The 6,000-nt window shown below is 37.8% G+C and overlaps 1 protein-coding gene across 3 annotated transcripts in view; it reads right to left on the bottom strand.

Moving 5' to 3' along the window:
• Nucleotides 1-3,415: 3,415 nt before the first annotated feature.
• LOC118913674 (survival of motor neuron protein) overlaps nt 3,416-6,000 on the bottom strand; it is a 36,412-nt gene continuing 33,827 nt past the window's right edge. For all 3 annotated transcript variants that reach the window (XM_057494532.1, XM_057494536.1, XM_057494540.1), the window contains one exon: nt 3,416-3,754. The gene's annotated coding sequence lies outside the window, so the exon portion shown is untranslated. The remainder of the gene's footprint in view (nt 3,755-6,000) is intronic.

Here is a 6,000-nt window from a genome sequence, read left to right as displayed (position 1 = left end):
ATTTATTTAGAGTCCCAAATGCTTAATCTGTCACTCCTTAGTCTCCTGTATTTCCGTTCTGTTCCTTCTGCCTGAGGACCTCCTCTAGTATTTCCTTTCGTGTGGGTCAGCTGGTAGTGCATTTTACTTTTTGTCTGAAAATACCTTTCATCTTGCCTTATTTCTGAAGTAATGTCTTTCAGTGAGTGCAGAGTTCTGTTTTGGCACAGGTTCTTTCACAGTACCGTCTTCCACCGTCTCTTTTGTTTGGCCAGGTGTCAGTCTTTTTGTTGTGCCCTTCAAAGTGAGGTATCTCCCCACCTTTCTGGAAGTTACTTTGGACTGTACTGGGTCCCCTCCAAGTGCACGTGTTGGACCCTAGCCTCCAGTGTAACTACTTGGGGTTGGGTATTTTGTTTCGGTCGCCAAGTGGACTCAGATGGTGGTGGCACTGTAATGTGCCCGCGTGAGGGTTTCTTTGTCCTTACTGTGCTAGGGGCTTTGTTCAAGCTTACCAAACCTGTGGCTTAATGTCTTTTCAGTTTGGAGAAGCTTTTGGCCAATGTGCATGTAGCTGTTGCCCAGTTCTTTTTCACTCTTTCTCTCCTCTCCTGTTGATAGCAGAACTCAGTCTAGTTTGGGGTCAGGGAAGGCCTCTTTGAGGAAATAAGACTTCTATCGAGACCTGAAGTAAGAATGGCCTAGGCACAGTTGGGAGGGGAGAGACCGAAACAGCGTTTCAAATAGAGGTAATAAATTTGTATTATAGCCAGCATAGACACTCTTTGGGTTTCTGTACTTCCTTGGGTTTGGCCAGGAAGTTCTTGTCAGTTTTTTGGAACTTTTAAGGAGATATTCTAAAAATACTATATTGAATATTTTCTGCTTTCATTGTTGGTGGTGATAGGAGAGGAGGTTGGTTCAAATAACCCAGTCTACCGTTACTAAAACAGAAGTCCTTATGATTCTATTTTCATAAATATTTTGCTTTTTATTTGTAATATTTCTCCCTTTTTGATCACAGATCCCAAACCTCTCCAGCTCCCTAATCCTTCCACTATGCTCCCAAGAGTAACACATCCTACATCCTCAACCTCTTTTCTAAACATTCTCTGCACCTTCTTGCTCTAACTCCGTATTTATCAAACTTTTCACCATGACCCACAGTAAAAATGAATTTTACATAAATTTACACACATTTGTATACATGCAATGGAAACAAGATTCACCAAAACTCTAAAACAAAGCTGTAACAAATACGATTTTACTAATATCCAAATTCAACAAAAATTCAGATATAATACAAAATTCCTTGGAAGACCTGTTTGTATGTGCTGTCTTCAAGTGTTTGCTCTCACATTCTCTCCCCCCAGGCTTTTACCTCCTCTATTCCACCAAAACAGCTCTTATGAGGGTCACCACAGACCTCCACATCTGTAAATTTAAGGACCCCTTCTCAGTCCTCAGCCTGTTTGACTTGAGAGCAGCATTTGTCCCAGTAGTAGCTTTGATACGGCCCACCACTCTCTCCTCAAAACACTGGCTTCACTTGGCTTCCAGGGCATCCCTTCTAGGTTGCCTCCTAACTCACTGAGCTTTCCCTGTCTCCTTACTGCTTCTCTTCATAACTGATCTCTAAACATTGCAATTATCCAGACTTTTCCTCTGACATCTCTTGCCTTATTTCATCTTGACTCATTTCTGAAGTAATGTTTTTCAGTGAGTGCAAATGCACTTCTTTGGATATCTCACCTTTTGAATGGCTTTAAATTCCAAGTCTATGCTAACTTCTAAATTTTCATCTCTAGCCCAGATCTCTCCTCTGAACTCTTTACTTGTATCCAACGTCTATTAATGGGCACCTCAAAATGCACATGTCCAAACCAAACTCCTATCCTTCCTTTCCATGTAAGTTTTCTTTCTGTAGACTTGTCCATTTTGTGAAATTCCAACTTTATTCTTCCACTTGCTTATGCCCAAAACCTTGGGTGTCATCCTTGACTCCTCTCTTTCATACTCCACATGTACTCTTGACAAAGCCTGAACTCTACTTGCAAATACACTCAGATCCAACCACTGCTACCCACTGGCCTTCAACTAGCTGGCCTGCTTCCTCCCTGGGTAATTAGTCTTTTCAACAGAGGAAGGTCTTATAAATCAGATCATGCAACACATTTGGTTCAAAACCTTCCAGTGGATTCCATGTAAATGCTGAAAACTTTATAATGGCCTACATAGGACCTGACCCCTGGCTACCTCTCTGACCTCCATAACAACCTCCTCTAGCTCACTTCCACAGTGATTTCTTGGCCATTTCCTTAACATGCTAAACACACTCCTGTCTTATGCCTTTGCATTTGTCATTTCCTTTGCCTAGGAGATTCTCCCTTTACTTTCATTTCCGTCAGATCTCTGCTTAAACATCCCCTCAAGTTCCCTACTATTCTTTTTAAAAAAGCATCCCCACTTCCAATCCCACGCTACTTAATTAACCCCTTTCCCTGCTTCACTTTTCTGTATCGGATTTATCATTATCTGCTACCTTATAAATTTCACTTGTTTACTAGCTTGTTCCCACTGCCAAAAGCAGGAACTTTTCATCTGTTTTACTCACTGATGTCTCCCAAAGCACCTAGAAGAGTACTTAGCCCACAAAGTTCAATACTTAGGAAATGAATGGTTTACCTGAAGGTACAACCACTCTCCAACTGTATTTGGTATTAAGCAAGGCACCATCCAAAAACATCTTAGAAAGCAAGAAAGCTACCTTCATAGTTAAATTTAACCTGGTACATAGTTAGGCATTTAAAATACACTAAATGTATAAAATACTGGCTGTCATAAAAAATGATAGAAGCTTACTTACCAGGCACTGAATATTCATTTATTCAACAAATATGTACCCAACAGCCACTAATATGCCAGGCACATTTAGTTTACCCAGGCAAAACTTCTGAAAGAAGGAACACTTACTGTATTAACTTCTTCTCCCACAGCTAAATGGACTAGGGAGAAGCCCAGGTGCGTTCACCTCTCCTGAGAGTCTGAACTGAGAGATACACCCGTAGTCACTGGATGGTAGATGGAACTGCAAGGTAGTGATGAAGACTGGCTTAGGCAGCAGGCATGAGGAGGATGCAGAGAAGGCCAGGAGAGGCAGACAAGAGAAGGTATAGGGAAGAGAATGACAATATGGCTTTCAAAAAACATAGCATCACTTTGATTCCTGACTGGCCAGGTCCAGTCTCTGTGATACTCAGCTTCAGCCAGCCTTTGTTCCGAACCTTGGATCATTAACCACATTGGTTTATAATTGGTTAGACCTTTACAATCTTACCCCTTATCCAGGTAAGTACCAGTAGTTTTCTTTCTACATCTTTAGACAGACTCCACCTCACCATATATATTCCAAAAAGAAATATTCAGAGAATCAAGGTTTAAAAAAACTATGGTTTATTTTTAAAGGCACTAATAAAAAGTTTAACATACTTAAGAAAGTTACAATATACAAATGTGCTCAGCTGTGATTTTGACAGACTTCTCTGTAGCATATGTGACCTTGAGTTTCTTTTAATTATCCACATTTCCAATGTTTAGTTTTCAAACGTTAGTCCCTTGAAACACCTGCTGGGTTACATAAGCATGAATCACATGCAACAAGAGGTAATGCAGATGACTGTGCCACCCAACAGGGTTCATGAAGAAAATGACGAAATTTCCATTCACATCAACCAGGACACATCAGAAAACCATTCTCCTTGGGAGAGAGTTGCACCTGAATTTGAAAGAAAAAAGTCCAGATACAATTATGAAATTTAAAAACCTATTTTCTTATAAAATCATAATGAAGAGAAAATGGAAAGCAATATACTTTTCATGGTAAATACAACTAGAATAAAAGTATGCAGATGTAATAAATAATAAAGACAATGTAATATTAATTTCAATCTATGGGAAAGTTAAATTCATTTGGAAGAGTAAAAATCCAAGAATATATTTTTTAAATTCTAAGGTACACTGGTATTTGATCTCTCCTAATAGAATTTAAAGCATATTAAAAACAATGGTTAAAATCATATGTTTAAAAACATAGTGATTAAAACAATACAAACAACATTCTTCAGCTATAATACAATTAAAACTGGAAATTAAATCTGCTTAGAAATTAAAACAAACATTTCTAGAGTTGAAAACAAAACTCGAAATTTTGGAGTATCTAGAAAATGGTAAGATTCTACCCAACAGAATCTACAAAATACAATTAAAGTACTGTTCAGAGAAAAATTTATTGTCCTACAATATCCATTTTAATAAACAATAGATAAGGGAATAAAAAAAATCTTTTAAGGAAAGTAGAAAGAGGAAATTAATCCCTGGCATATCACCTGGGGCCACTGGACCCAATTCTAGTCGTTGACTTTTTTTTTGAGGAGAGCTAACTGTAAGGATTCATGATTAACTCTTTCTTAGAGGTCTGGCAAAGAACAAAGAGAAAATTTATTTACTAAAAACAAACCAAAACTCTTATCTTGCTATAACTCTATGGAACTCTTATACATCTAAAACAGAATCTTTGTGATTTTGTATCCCTTATCTTATTTATATTATATTTATATTATTTTATAATTATATTTTTATTATTATAACTCACTGTGGTATTTATTATTATTATATATTATTATATTTTTATTAACTCATTGTGGTAGCTAGCCTTCAATATAGTCCCCAATAATTCCTACCTTTGGTATTTAGGCCCTTGGGTCATCCCCTCCAGTTGACTGTATACTCCCATTCCTGTGACTCTTGTACTTTTTTTTTTTTAAGATATCATTGATATATAATCTTATGAAAGTTTCACAAGAAAAACAATGTGGTTACTAATTTACCCTTATTGAGTCCCCACCCATACTCCACTGCAGTCACTGTCCATCAGTGTAGTAAGATGCCACAGATTCAGTTTGCCTTCTCTGTGCTACACTGTCTTCCCATGACCCCCCCCACACCATGTACACTAATCATGATACCCCTCAATCCCCTTCTCCCTCCCTCCTTACCTGCCCTCTCTCACCCCTCCCCTTTGGTAACTGCTATTCCCTTCTTGGAGTCCCTTCTTCTATTTTCTTCCTTCATTGTTATACTCCACAAATGAGGGAAATAGTTTGGTATTTGTCTTTCTCTGCCTATTTCACTGAGCATAATACCCTCTAGCTCTATCCATGTTGTTTCAAATGGTAGGAATTGTTTGTTTCTTATGGCTTAATAGTATTCCGTTGTGCATATGTACCACATCTTTTTTATCCATTCATCTACTGATGGGCACTTAGGTTGCTTCCATATCTTGGCTATTGTAAATAGTGCTGCAATAAACATAGGGGTGCAGATGTGTTTTTGAATCTGAGAACTTGTTTTCTTTGGGTAAATTCCTAGGAGTGGAATTCCCCTGGGTCAAATGGTACTTCTATTTTTAATTTTTTGAGGAACCCCCATATTGCTTTCCACAATGGTTGACTAGCTTACATTCTCACCAGCAGTGTGGGAGGGTTTCTTGGACTTACTTTCAAAGAAAAAAAGTAGAATGATATGTGATTCAGAGACTAGTTATAGAAGTGGGTGTGGTGTTGCTTGCTAAGTGGCTCATGGATTCCTGACCCACAGAAATAAGAAGATAAGTATTTGTGTTTTAAAGTTCTAAATTTTGGGGCAATTAGTTATGCAGCAATAGATAATGAATGCACTCACCAGTTATCTCCAGCTATGCTGAAGAAAAAACGAAGACTAAAATAATAAGAACATGGAAAGACGTAATAACCTAAAAGGATGACGCAATAAATGATGCAGTGAAATAAAGCATCACTATTGTATCATTCTTCAGTATTCTTACTCTCTTGCCCAAAGTACTGGATCATCTTTCAAGAACTTTTAATAGAAATATAAAGACATCATCCTTGTAGTTTTTTTAGGCTTTCCTTGAATAGTTGGAAATTTACTTTTTTCCTGTCCATAACAGAAAGAGAACATAAT

This window comes from Manis pentadactyla, chromosome 2 (genome assembly GCF_030020395.1).
Source record: "Manis pentadactyla isolate mManPen7 chromosome 2, mManPen7.hap1, whole genome shotgun sequence".
In the NCBI taxonomy this organism is placed as follows: domain Eukaryota; kingdom Metazoa; phylum Chordata; class Mammalia; order Pholidota; family Manidae; genus Manis; species Manis pentadactyla.
This window is presented reverse-complemented; position numbering and strand designations above follow the sequence as displayed.